The sequence below is a fragment of the Crassostrea angulata genome, chromosome 4 (assembly GCF_025612915.1).
Source record: "Crassostrea angulata isolate pt1a10 chromosome 4, ASM2561291v2, whole genome shotgun sequence".
NCBI classification, from domain to species: Eukaryota; Metazoa; Mollusca; class Bivalvia; order Ostreida; family Ostreidae; genus Magallana; species Magallana angulata.
The window spans coordinates 44,143,885-44,159,098 of NC_069114.1; the positions used below are offsets into that span (position 1 = coordinate 44,143,885).

The window sequence follows — 15,214 nt, forward strand, 5'->3', positions numbered from 1 at the left end:
GCCTACTATAGTGAACCTAACGGTTTCCATTTAGGTATAATATATTTTTGTTCACTGAAGACCAAGTTCCGTATTTCATTCTAAATACATGCATGCATGTAATTTATAAATTAGATATAATTGATTGTTACAAACTGAATGGTTTGTCAAAATCTTTTTAAAGTAAACACATTCAATACAGTGATTCAATATCCACTGATATATAGGATATAAAAACGCTCATTAAATGTAAGTTGCCGTGGCGCAGAGGATGAGTGGAGATGCTAGTAAACTAAGGGTCCCGGGATCAATTCTCGCCGTGGCCGGTTTTTTTTGTGGTTTTTTTTTTCATTTTTCTTTCTAGAACAAAAACCGTTTTAATACCTTTTCTTTCATAAAGTTAATACATTTTGTTGGAAGTTAAGCACAATATTGAATTAAATTTTTTTAATGGCTTAAAGGTGGCTTAAAGGTGGCTTAAAGGTAGCTTAAAGGTGGCTTAAAGAAGTTTGGACATTAAGGACCTATAAGTTGTCCTTAAAGGTGGCTTAAAGGTGGCTTAAAGATAGTCTTTAAGCTGCCTTTAAGCCATCTTTACGCTTTCTTTAAGCCACCTTTAAGCAATACTTATAGCTTAAAGGTAGCTTAAAGGTGGCTTAAAGATCGTCTTTAAGCTACCTTTAAACACCTTTAAGCTATCTTTAAGGAGGACTTAAAGATGGTCATTCATCCTGTGAATACTAGTTCTTTTTAGCTTTCGATTGATGTTGTTTCCGGGGGAGTGAAAAGGCCCGAGGATAAATTTTTAAACACGCACATGTTCAACTTCGATGTAAACAAATTGTCTTGTCACACTGAATTGGCCTTGTGTTTTTTTAATGTTTTGTATCGTTTTATGCTTTAAAATTTACTTTAATTTACTTTAATTTATCGTGTCTTTAATTATCATAATACGTTTGCATATCACTTTACACGATGCATATAGATTTTCTATTTGTATCAATAAGACTTCACTTATATTAACATTATTTTCATAACTTATGACCCGTAAAGACGTACTTCATTTCTATCCAACAAAGACGCATTTATAACTCTTATCCAGGCGAGCTTTACTGCTTCGGGAGTCGTCAATGCTCGTACAAATTATTGAGCATTAATCAGTTTTATATTAATTAAAACATGTCGATAATTAGGTAAAATATAATTTTCTGTTCCAGTACTTTGATGAATTTCCTTATTGGCTGCTAGCTTCTACGGGCTTAGTGGCTGCTGTTAGTGGCTGCTAGCTTCACCCTGGTATTCTCATCTTTATTCCATCATGCAATATTTAGCATAAATTTGTTAAACGTGTTATACAAGGGTCTTTTTAATTTTCATTTGTTTCTGCTCCAAAACAAAAGCTACTTCACAAGACTCAAGATCAATATCATAGACAATTGAAGCCAAAAAAAGAGCAAAAGTCTACATTCAAATTTTATTCAGACATTGGTAAACATTTCGTCTTTTTTTCTGTGCAGTCTTTCCCGGTATATCCTGTTTCACACTTACAATAACGTCCCGTCTGGTGTTCCTTACACTGGCACGTGCAGGTGGACTCGTCCAATGCCGCGCCATTGAAGCAGTAAATATTACAGCGACTGCCACAGTCAGCTCCTGTTAATGCAACAGAAATATCAGGTGTCATTGTATTTACTTTCAGAAGCTGAATGGTCAACGAATTAAGGTATTCAATATATAACATCCACATTTTGTACATAATAAATGAATGTCCCTTTATTCTTAATCATGATATCATTTTGTAGGTGTTATCAAATAAAAATACTCCACCATAATTTTGATTATGGTCTAATTAATCACACCTTAAATTTACACTGAAGTCTATTGGCAAGGTATGTTTTAGCAAGATATTGTAAAAAGGAACTGAAATCCGTAAAACTCTTTTGGTTAATACATGCAGAAACTTTCTCTTTATTAAAATGTAAAATAAAATGAATCATTAACCGCAGATAACTTGACGAATCTAAAAAAAAATTTCATCTAGAGGAAATAATTCTAATTGTTCAACATCCCGTCATTATACATTGAATTCCTTTTAATCTAGACATAGATATTGTATTTTTAAATCTCTTATTAAGTAACAAAGAATTCATTACATTTTAGCTTCAATTTTGATAATTTTTTAATATTTAAACAAATCTTATCTTTAAGAGGAAATCAATATGTAAGTTCTCCAAAACCAGGTCCCAGAATCATGAAGCAAACTGAGACTTAAGTGAAAAATTGTAAACTGTCTTGATATCTCTTGATTAAAAATACTGACAAAATTGAAATGCTATTGAAAGTGTCTTGATATAATGTTTTCAATTATAAATTTCCATTGTAATTTTATGATAAACCATTATTTTGTGACTGGTTGAAATTTTGATTAGGTCTGAAATTGCTTTATGATCCCGAGGCCTACAACGTTTGTCTTACCATCTAACGGTATGCTAATATTTTATGAATAATTACGTTGAATTACACTTTTTAGGTTTTATTAATTTTTGAGATGCAAATGACATTTTTCTTAAACAAATCTTCTCACATCAATATTCTGATACCGAATGGAATTTGGATTGAAATTGAATGTTTATTTTGAAAGTTGAATACTTTATATTGGATCTTTCATGATTTGGGTGGGTATATGATTTCTATCTAGCAAGTTGTGTTCTTTCTATTCCCGAGGCTTGGCGAGGGGATAGTAAACACAACACGAGCTTGATATAAATCATTAACCTTTGCAGATCATGAAAGATTCTTTTTATCACATGTTTACCACGTCTTTTGTTAAATCTTAATGTTCTTCTGTAAAAATTACTAAATTGTAAGCCGCATGGAATATTTACTGCAGGACGTCACAACTTTACGCATGGAAAATTTTCCTTAACGATTTAACAAAGATGCTTTAACATTTTATTTCCGAAACTATTTTTTTTTTCATGAAAACAATGAATAAAACGACAAAAAATGATTCACAAGTACAACTCCACACTTTTCAACTAGATAATGTTTGTACTTTTATTCTAGGTCAATCAAGAACCATAACTATGAAGTCACATGACGTAAGAATACACAGTGTAATATCATCAATTAATCCAATGAGTGATATCCACCGCATACTGAGCTAAGCATGTGATCAAATTATTTATCTAACGTAAAATTTGCATCAATGTACCACATGCATGGCATCATTTTCGCATATATATCCTCTCGTTCTTTTTTGCTAACACATCTATAAAATAAACAAAATATCCCATATATTTTATTACCGTAAAATCCAGTAGGACAGTCACAAGTACGCAGTTTAAGGTTGTATGTCCCGTTATTCTTACATTCACCTTAAATAGGTGTTGAAATAAATCGTGTAGAATTAGTTGTATTTAAAGATACATAGACAATGACCTTTGTCAATCTAAAAAACTGAAACCTTTATTTACTAAATATGCTGTTATCATTATGTATCGTTAATATTAATGAAGGTTAATAGCAATTAAATGCCTTTTTAACACTTTTATACACGATTTTCAAAGGAAATTTGCTCTACAAATTGATGGATTATATTATAAAACATGCATTTTAGACAGTATAAGATAGCGTAATTTATAGAATCTTTTATTCCTATTGATTAAAATTAAGAATATAACATAATCATATTGAATCAGCTGTTTATTAAAACTCACCAGTTTTGGGTAAAGAATAAGCGTAATGAATGCCTTTGTTTTCCAAAACGTTCTTTTGATAAAGCTGAAATCAATAAAAAAAAAACCAAATGCAATTACGGACCATTTTCATTTGGTAGAAAGATATCGCTTTGATGACTTTTTGTGATCGGCCGATCACTATTGTGTCCATATGAGGCATACGACAAATGCGTCCACGTGCGCACACATTCCGCTTGCATAAGTACTTCTTATTTTTAAACTTGAAGCGTCGGTCTTTTTTTGATATAACATTTCACTTAGTTTTATTTTCAATTCATTTACCTTAAGAGATGCAAACATACATTAAATACAGTTCGACTTGTTTATTTACGAATGCACATTTTGTCTCACGCGTAAGAATTTCGATCGAAATTCATTCAGTAATGCAGTTGACCTCGATGAACTGACCTCGATCATGCGAAGATGCTCCATGAACAGACTTCGATCTATTGATGTTGCATAATAGTAGCTAGGAATTGACTTGATTTATAAACAAGGTTACGTTATGATGCGACCTCAATAGCAAGTTATGGTGGCATTCAAATTTTTTTCAGTCGCATTAAATTACTTTATTACAACTCTTTCTTTGTATACGTGTTAATGCTCTTTGAAGAGCCCTACTCAGTATGAAGAAGAAGAAGAAGAAGAAGAAGAAGAAGAAGAAGAGGAAGAAGAAGAAGAAGAAGAAGAGAAGGATACATTAATATTTAATAATTACGTTAAAAATATAAAGCTAGAGAAGGAGTTTACGAACGGCCTTCCCAAATTTATTTCAAAATTAAATTTGTTGACGGTTTATAATGATGAAATTATGGTATACAGATTCAAAATAATCTATATTTTGTAAAAATACTGTACTTTTTTAATTATTTTACATCAAACTGATCATGTTGCTTGCTTCTAGCTATCTATATATCATTATTACCGATCATTTCTTTAAATGTAATACTTGTTGCAGAGCTTACCAACGTTGATGAATCGAGGTAATCTTATTAAATAAAACGTAATGTCTATGACCTTGTTTAATAACCATGCATATTGCCTCAATATTTCTCTTTAAAATCACTAATAGATTAATAGAACAAGTTTGTAAAAATTACCATTTCAAAGTTTCTTCTCACATGGTGATGAAATGTTAATTTTTGAAAATTTAGTTAATTTTTGAATGTGGATTAAAGTAAGTAAGTTTCTTAATGTGAAATCATACCTTGATGATAGCAGGCTCGGAGATAGGTCCCGTTGTATACAAGTACTCAAACAATTTATAATGCCAGTAGGTGTTGGCAAAATTGACCGGATTTTTACTCTCATCCGTGTTCCACACCCAGCTGCTTCCAACATGGCTGACGATAACGGGGACATCATCTTTATCGTACATCTCTTTTGTAATGAAAAAGTCAAACTGTAAGAGAGAGAGAGAGAGAGAGAGAGAGAGAGAGAGAGAGAGAGAGAGAGAGAGAGATACGGGGAATAAAACGAAATAAAGAGTTAAAGAGAAATAGAAATTCAAGGGAACGAGTGAGAGAGAGACAGATAAAGAGAGAATGAGAGTTAGAATGATAAGGAATTTAATCTTGACTATAAATTAACAATGCCTGGATATTAGCTTGACATTATATCTGAGTTGAACATATTTTATTGACTAATGATGCCAAAAGGATTGGACACAATTTCCAGAAACTTAGAGAGTCCTCTCCTTGCACATAATATATTACAATTACAAAATTACAATGCCATACGATGCCAGTTAACATTTATAACAGTTATAGTATACTTAATGAAACACAAATAAATAATTAGTTTTGAATGCTGCAACACTGTGCAAATCTAGAATTAAAATTAGCATGGATAAGAAAGTTATGCAAATAATTAAAAAAAACTTAGATAAATCGTCCACACTTTTGTATAAATGTATGAACTTCTTTAAATATTTTTATATTTTCATCATAAGATCAAGTTTTGTCACATCAAAGTACATCAATTGTATTCAAAAAGTTCAACGATAAAAGGTCATACAGAAATGATTGTCTTACGCGGGGGTGTTAAGGAAGCATATGGGCAATTTAGCGTCTTAATTTGACTGTTATATTCAAAATCGTGAAATTAAATAACAATTTTGAATAGGATCAAAAACTTAGTATTATCCTTTGAAATAGATGTAAGTGCAATAAAATCGGGTAGTACATTACTGCCACATTGGTGCATTATCACGTGACAACTATAAATAGCTTACGTATATTCCTAAACATAAAATGAGATAGAACAACACTACCCCGCGGTTTCCAAAATAAAATAAACATACCAAGTGAAGGCAAAACATCTCAGTTTAATTAAAACTGCTGCTAGAATCCTATGTTTTTCTTAATTCAATAGTTATTCATCCAGTTCTCGTAAAACCTTCCCAACTTTTATAAAGTTTGCACGGAAAACGGCAAGTTGCATCAAAACAACACACAACATGGGATTCTAGCAGCACTTTTCATTTTAAGCATTGATCAAACTAACGATACATATAAAATTCAAAGTTCAATATATGCGGGGTAGTGTTGTTCTAGTCGGATTTTTATATCGTAAACAACGACAGAGGAAAGCCTGGCCAAGAAATAAAAGCAAATTTACATACCTTTTAGCGAATGATTGAAAAAACTAACATCTCTCCTAGTATTCTTATGTCCCATTCTCAATAAATCACACCACAATATTTTATTAGAGTTCTTAGATTAGTTATATTTTGAATATGTTTACAATGCTTTCCGATCAAATTCACACGACATTCAACGTTTAGTCATGACGTCATCAATGTATAAATCTACGTAATACAAACTAATTTCTGAAAAAAAATTGACTTCAGTATTTTTATTTGCTTTTGGTCTACGTTTCGTTGCTTAAATAATTGAATATGTACATAATAACTAAGATTTGTGATATCACGAAATTACATGTAACTCAGAATCTATATGCTTCCTTAACACCCCCGCGTAATTCATAATGAATATTTTTTTTCAAACGAAGAACAAGTAAAGAGCACCTTCCAAACTTCCACATAAACGCATTGGGTTGGCTCAAATGTTATATCGATAAAGGTCAAAATTGAGAACACAGCTATGCCTTAATTTCGTATGAATGATATTTTAAATTTGTTTACCAAAAGAGAAAGTATCTTATCCAGCGTTTTCTCTTTTCAAAATCAATAGGTTAATAGCAGGGAAAACTATCAGATTAATAGACTTTTTTGTATAATAACGATGATTATTGACAGTGAATACATCTTTACTTACCTATGAAGTTATTTTCCATTATCCACCAGTTAAACCAAATCTGTATATTATATGCTCCTTTCGGTATCTCAATCATGAGAGTTCTATTACCTGCAAAAAGTGTTTTATCTACATTGAAATATTAGTAAAACCCTTTTTTGAAATTGTGTACAGGATGACAATAATTGTTTTATACTTATCAAAACCCATTAAAAAAGACATTAGAGCATTCTATCTGGCATTGGTTAAAAGTTAATTTCAATGTTACAATATAGAATGAATTTTCATCCCATTAGATACGGAGGGGATACGTATTAAAACTTGTAACACTTCCGTAGGGCTACAGTCTTGTTGTTTTGAAATTAGGCGGCACTACCGGTATATTTACATGTAATTGTACTACAAAGGTAAAGTTAAATGTCGCGAAACAAGTTACCTTCTCCAGGTATACCCGTGAATGTTCCCTGTATGACGTCACATGTGGACCCATCCCCACCACAAACACCACATTCATCAAACTCTTTTGTCCCTCCCAGGAAAGCATCGTCGCACCCAAAGATCTAAACATAAAGATATATCATAAACATGCAAGCATTGAAAAAAAAAATCTAGAAACATTGAAACAAAAGGTGAATTATAAGTACATGTGTACGTGCTTTCAGTACTAGTTAATATATAAGCTATTTTTGTTTTTTAAGTTCTATAAGCTTATCATCTCAGGACGAACGTCTTTCCCGGATTTTATTCCTGTTCTAATTCTCCCTGAGAAGATTCATCGAAAGCAACTACAAGCTTTTTTTTACGGAAAAATTTAAATAATCGTTTTATGTGTAATAAAATCCAAATAAAGTATGAGTCTCGAACCCAGAAATAGTTAGTCTCGCATTCAATATTGCTGATGCTTTTTTAGCATCGAAAAAAAAGGACGAGTGGTCAGATCCGAATTACTAAAAACAATATCGAAACAATTTCATAAATATATTTTTTTTACTTGCCCTGCAATTTCCTTCCAAACAAATAGGAGTGAGACCTTTCTTTCTTGGCCAAGGTGAGCTCATGAAATCCATATAATTAATTACTTTGGCATCGCATGGGTTACCGTGCGGCATTAAGCCGAATCTTGTTAAATATGGCGATTTGAAATCACCTACTGCTTTACATCTAACTTCACACACATCATTTCCTAGTAAAAAGGATGAAATGGGATTACAACATAATTTTATTTTATCAGCTGTTCATTACTCATTCTAAATTAGTTTATGCCGTTCAAAAAACATGGAATAATGGGAGTTTATATGACATATTTATATTACAAAATATGAGTAAATATTTATGAAGCATTTTAAGCATGCGTGGTTATTTCTCACCAGAATGACTGTATCTATCCCCGTTGAATTATACTCTGACGAATTCAACACTTTATTTTCAAGCATTGTAAGACACGTTTCTGAAGCTCTCTGTTTAATCAGATCTGCCTGTTTTGGACTATCATCGGAACATGGCTAGAACAGAAAAAATTCAAATCATTATATTATTGGTAAATGGCGTCTCTTTGTTTTTCTTTACTGGTTTATCTATGCGTTGCAGTGGCAGCTTGAAATGTTACACTAACCTCTGGATTACAAATCTTGGCTTCATTCGCATTGTTCTCCCCTCCTTCACAGCCCGGGTGGTTTATTGGGCTGCTGTCAATGTTAGATAATGATGCATTTACATTGGTATAAACGATGTTTTTAGACAATGCAGTTAAACTTTAAACTTCATGTAGGTTAAAATATTCTTTACAGTTCATTTATATCAAATTCCAATTATACGCTTCACTGAATTTAATAAACAGTTGACCAAATGCTAGTCTGGGTTTTTTATATGTTTCAATAATATTCAGTGAATATAAGATAATAACCGTGCATAAAAATGAGAAAAAATCACCTTGGATTGTTGCATCTTCGGCGTCTGTATGTTACTCCCACCCCACATGTTCTGGAGCAGGACTGCCACGCCCCCCAACGACCCCACCCTCCTGGTCTGATGATTTTAGGGTTTGTCTGACATCCTCAAACGTGGTACATGTTTGTTTAAAGCAAATCTATGAAAAATGTTTAACCAATACATAATTTGAAACAAGAAAACTAAACAATCTCACGAGAAAAGAAAGGATGTTCAACATTTTTTCTTTGAAAATCAAATGAAAAAAAGAGTGATATCATCTCCGTCCTAAAAAATAATTTTTCATCTTTTAGACACAAACATAAATAAAATCAAGCTATCATTCTTACAAGCGAATGCTCTGATTCAACTTACTTTTCCATCGCCACAGTAAGAGCCGGGTATGTCCTGCCATTCATCGTCAAACATCTGGCCGTATAGGGCTCCCTCCGTAAGATTCACACAACTGTAGGCCTGGCAGTGCTACCGAAAATGGACGTATAAAAATTCTATGTTTCATAATCTATATGTTTCCTAATTAATCAATCTTTAATAATTAGGAAGGACAGATGGTCAAAAAATTAATTATCAGATCTACCTTGTGAAAAATCTTCTATTTTTTGGCTTTAAGATAAGTGTTTTTCCCTTAATCTGTAGACAATTTAAAGCCTTTATAAAAAGAATTGGATAGTGTGAAATTGCCAACGACCGTTTAGTCCTATTAACTGCGTTCAGAATGAAGAGTTTGTTTGTTAAGACTTACCGAGTTTTGCTGAAACTTTCTTAAAAAGAAGTTTGGACCGTATCTATTCTCACAGATGTCATCTGGACTGTATTCCTGACCTAATTTAAGATTTTCTTTTTGAACAAAAAGTTAATTTTTTACACGTCAAGTTTTAAATGTGGTTGTAGGTTTCTTTAGAGAAGGATAAATAAAATCATATTCGTAATAATACAAAATGTAACTAAAAAACAAAAATGATTATTCTGGTGTTAATTAAACAGTAGGGAATCATTCTATGAGTATTATGAGGTGATAATAATAGAGCCCGAAGGACTTTATGATAGATTTGACCATGCCCTTTCCCCCCTCCACCGAAATAATCACCTCATGATATTCAAAGAATGATCCCTTATTACTTATATTAATATAATTTTTAGCAACTGTACGATTAAATATAAGAATATTGACATATTAATGTGATGTCTTTTAATTTTGCAAACCCTGTCTGCGTGCCGACGATTCGTCATTTGAATATACTGGACTGTGAATACAACATCGATTTGTATTGTTATCACAGACAAAGACACTGAAAAATGTAAATTATGAATAAAACTTTTAGTAATTGTATGATTAAATATTAGATTATTGTTTATGCAAACCCTGCATGCGCCCCAACAGTACGTCTTTGGCAATTATTGGACTGACAGGTTCATAACAAAATCGATTCATGTTATCACAGATATATACAATGGAAAATGTCAGTATCAGTGATTTGACTTTAGGACCATGATGCTTTATGATATACTAGTTAAGAATAGATAAATTAGTTTTTCACCAATCAAAGATGAGCTCAGCTCAGCTAAAGCTTCAGCTTCTCTGAACACACAGTGTGCTTTTTCAAGTCTGTATCAAAGAAAAATGATTGTCCTCATTAAATAAATACATAATGTTATGTAAACACATAAACTATTTTTATTTTATCAGTTATCAAAGTGAGGTTTGTGTTAAAAATGGCATGCATTAGACAATGATGCAGGCGCAAAGTGATTTTCAGACAACATAGTAAACAAAAACGTCCATATTGCATACATGTTTAATCAATCACACTATCAATCGCGATCAAAAAATGATAAATTAGAGACTTTTCATGAACCCCTGTATTCAAGCAGTGTTTTAAATTATTCGTAAGGAATATGAGAGCTGCAGTTGGCGTTTAAAAAATTGACATTATAAACGTAGGGTTACCATAAAGGATATATGTTTAATAAATGTTAGATGAAGGGTTATGTTCGTTACATTACATGAATTGAAATAACAATGATATAATTTGTACACACAATATCATAGGATACGCTCGTTCTGTAGTATTATAGCTCTGTTTATATTTACCTTCTATTTCTAGAAATACCCACTGAAGAAAGTTATAAAGACCGTTGATGCTACATGAACTCCATCCTGCGCCGTATCCTCCAATGATACCCACGTCACTTCCGTTACACCTGCCTGCGTCATGGTTCATCCCCTAATTAATACAAAAAATAAATAAAAATACCCAAAACCATCGTCTGCACAAAGTTAAAGTCGCTGTCGGTGGTGTATTATCATAAAGGGATAAAAAAGTTCTTACTTATGTCCAATTTCATTTGTAAGGGCCTTGTAGCCGGTTATAGACCGTTCACAGTCGACAGAACATGCATAGTCAGTGCAGGCTCCACCGATATATGCAAATCCACCATAATCTGCGGACACCCTGAACAATTTCAAAAGTACATTAACTTAACAATGATAAGGCATGCGTATATAAACATTGTACACTCGAGACGCTTGCAAAATTCTGCTAATAATTAAAGAGATGTTTTTCTTCCATAAAACATCTTCTAACGCATTTCCAACATATTGCGTGTATCTATATCGTACTTACGCTCTGTGAGCACATCTGATGTCAAATTTGTGAGAAACGTTTATTGTACCCTGACAGAAACTGGAGAGGGTTTCCTGTAGCTTTTTTACATGTTGTAAAAGCTCTACAATATAATAAGAGATACATGTAAAGATATACTTAGAAGTTCAAAAGATTACATTTTTACAACTAGTCATTAAAGAAAATATAGAGAACTTACCGGATTAGTCTCCCAAAACTCAAGATTCTTGATCTTTAGTTTGATGTTGTATCCAAGTGTCTCAGATCTAGAAAACACCATTTGCGCCTTATGAACAAACTATATTATGACATAAAAAATATGTTTTGTCTGTCTGTTTGTATGTTTACTTTTGTTGTGACTGTTTGTCAATTAACCTGTCTGACTGAAATTTCATGTATATTACCCCGTTGTACTTTAAAATCATCAGTTCGACCCTAATGGACACGTCCGTAGACGGGAACTGTGCTGTAAAGGAGCTATCTGTGTACACTCCTAGTTCTATTGCCACAACCTTTGTTGTCAACTTTCACTTAGTAGTCCTCAATGGAGGTGCCTCTTCATCATATTTTGATGGAAGCATATCTGTTATGACAAGACTATGTCAGTTTAAAATCCATTTGGTAAATGTTTCAATCCTTATTGCATTTGCAGTTATTATAACAAAACAAAACTTAGTCTAGTTAATTTAGATTCTTTTGATATATAACTTTGTCTTTGGTATGTTCACGTTTTAGTTTGTCATGTCTCTTAAATTTTCCAACTGTTTTCCTGCTCAGAGAAATTGAAATGTTTTGTTTTGGTTTTTTTGTTTGTTTGGTTTTTTTTTTGCTCCATCGGAACTTCCCTCACGTGTATAACAAATAGATGTGGTGTTGACTAAAACATCCTTTGGCACTTTAACACGAGTTTTACCTGGCAGTTTTGCAAACAGATAATGATAATTGATCTCACCGACTGAATGTTTCCATTTAAGAATTTCGTTTAACATCCAATAGCAATTACAGTAACCCCCCCCCCCCAAAAAAAAAAAAAAAAAAAAAAAAACAATGTTATAATCAACCTATAAAAATAACTTAACAAACATTTAGAATTTAGCATACCAAAGTTTTAAAAAATGAAGGGTTGGAATGTTACATCTTTTATTCCCATATAAATTCAATACTGAACTGCTCGTTTATTTAAAAGCTTATCGGAAAAAATATGTACATAATTTTTTACAGTTGAAATATTTTCCACCTTGTTAAAAAATCAACATATTATACAGTTATTTATGGTTTCCCATCAAGTTTGCATCATTGTAGGTGATCTTTGTTTCAATTAAAAACGTTTTAGAGAGACTCGACACACAATATGCCAAAGAAGCAACATAAAACATTATTCACTGTAACAAGTCAATCCAATGCATATAGGTTTAAGCCTTATACTGTGTTCCACACATTTTAGCACCATCTAATGAAATCTGATTGCCAGTTATTACGAATTTCCTTTGTTTCCTCGGAATGGACTGATGACTGCCAAGACTCCATGGAGTGGACACTATGTCGTTGAGAGTCCTATCTGGATCACATATGTATAGAAGCGCTAAGACCAAAACATAACGCTGAATACAAGAGAGACAAATTTTAAATGTGCTATATCAATTTAGATCAAACATATAGGATTTTACTTCATCAGTTATATTTCTAAATCGTGAAGGAAGGCTCGATGTTTTATTTTGAGAATTACTGTATAACACATAAGAAGTACATGTATATTTTTACCTCATGATATCATTTATCTGGATTGTAGCCTATTACAATTGCCACAAATGTTAAAGTATTCTAGATTTCAAATTCACCCAAGGTTAATAGAGAATACTCTTTGTTCATGACATTCTAAGTGTACTATGTCATCCAGGTTTGTGTAATTTCTAATTGTTGAATTGTTGTAGAAATCATATAAAAATGTAAAATTGAAAGACATAATACACCTGAATTTATGTGCTGCCAAAAATTCCCCTTATGATACATGTTTGTCAGCCCATACCTCACAGTTCACCAAACCTGGAGGGAAGTACCTGTCCCATGATCACGGAGTCAGTAAGTTACACCAGGGGGGAAGCATGGTGTCTTTAACCAGCCCCAACAACAAGGATCTCACTATTATTATAGAAACAATGGTAAGAATTCAAAATAATAACAACAAACTCTGAGTTTATTTACTGTCCAACTTCATTGAGTTTCAAGACAAAATAAAGGATTTAGAATTTTAATCAATTGTTATACTAATTTGTTATACTAATAAGCCTCATATTACTTGCTCAACTTGAAAAATGTTAAACTATTATAACAAAACTTTTTGGAATATCAAATTTTAAGGGAAAAGCACATCTTAGAATGTATTGATAACAAATTACTGCATGACACAGTTACTTTCAACACACAGTTAATAAAACAAATATACCGTTTTGATATCAATGGGATTTTCAACTTCTGTAATTTTGAAATTATTTGAGAAAACAAATTATATTTATAACGATGCAAAATTATGTCTCTTGTACATATATTTAATATAAAATGTTCTTTCAGAGTCATGACCATTCTATTTGTATTCGCATTACACTACCGCCATATTCTGTCAAACCACAAGATGTCACTATACAACTTAATGGCAGCTATGTAAGTAAAAATATTTACATTTTCCATTGTGTTTGCCTGTGATAAGACTACGTATCGATTTTGTACTATACAATCCATAATTTCAAAGGACGTATAATTGGGGCGCCAGCGGTGTTTACTTACTTATATTTAAATATTTAATCGTACAATGGCATAAAATTAAATAAATATAAGGAATAAGGAATCATTCTTTGAATATTATGAGGTAATTTAGGTCGGGCGTGATCAAATCTATCATACTAGATCTATTTAAGATTTTCACTACGTAATTCAAAAATTAACTTTTCAATTTTCTATTTGGTTATACACTAATTCAAATTGAAAATATATACTATGACTTTATTATTAAGCATATAATTGTATTTTGCATGCTATTGAAAGAAAAATTCAAAATATTCTAACTACAAAAAATATCTATTTAATGCACCCTGAATTTTTGGCATTATCAGGTTTGAATGCAAAATAAAAAAGAAATAATTTATCAAAGAAAGTAACCTAAAACTGAAGAAGGTCGCATATGTCCTTAAAAAAAGTCTTCATTGGCCTATTTTGTAATCATTCAACTATGCTATAAAGAACAATACTGCAATTATTCTGTATGTGATCAAAATAATTATTGCAGGCAAGTATTTCAAGCGTATATGTGTAGAAGAGTAGCCTCCATTTTGGACAGAATACTTCCCAATCTGACTTCTTTAGATCTTTTGGACAAGTCAAGGTTTATTTAATTGATTCATTAAGGGTCCGAAGTCCTGATGGAAAACCATAATCATTTCTTCACAAAACTGTCGTAAAGAGATGTGGTGTTTGCTAAATTATGTTTAAATGGTGTGTCAAAATTGCATGTATTTGAAACATTTTCTGATGAAAGATTAAAATGTAAAAAAATAGTTTTTCATCCTAGAGTGATTGAACATGAAGAAGAAAATCTTTACAGGATACTCTCTGCCATTCAGTCAATAGAATACAAACTAAAAGGGCTGAACAGGTTACTGAATGGAGGAGTTGT

At 32.0% G+C, this 15,214-nt stretch overlaps 1 pseudogene; it reads right to left on the bottom strand.

The window, feature by feature from the left end:
* Positions 1-1,445: 1,445 nt before the first annotated feature.
* LOC128181439 (A disintegrin and metalloproteinase with thrombospondin motifs 16-like) lies at positions 1,446-12,334 on the bottom strand (annotated as a pseudogene).
* Between the last annotated feature and the right edge of the window lie 2,880 nt (positions 12,335-15,214).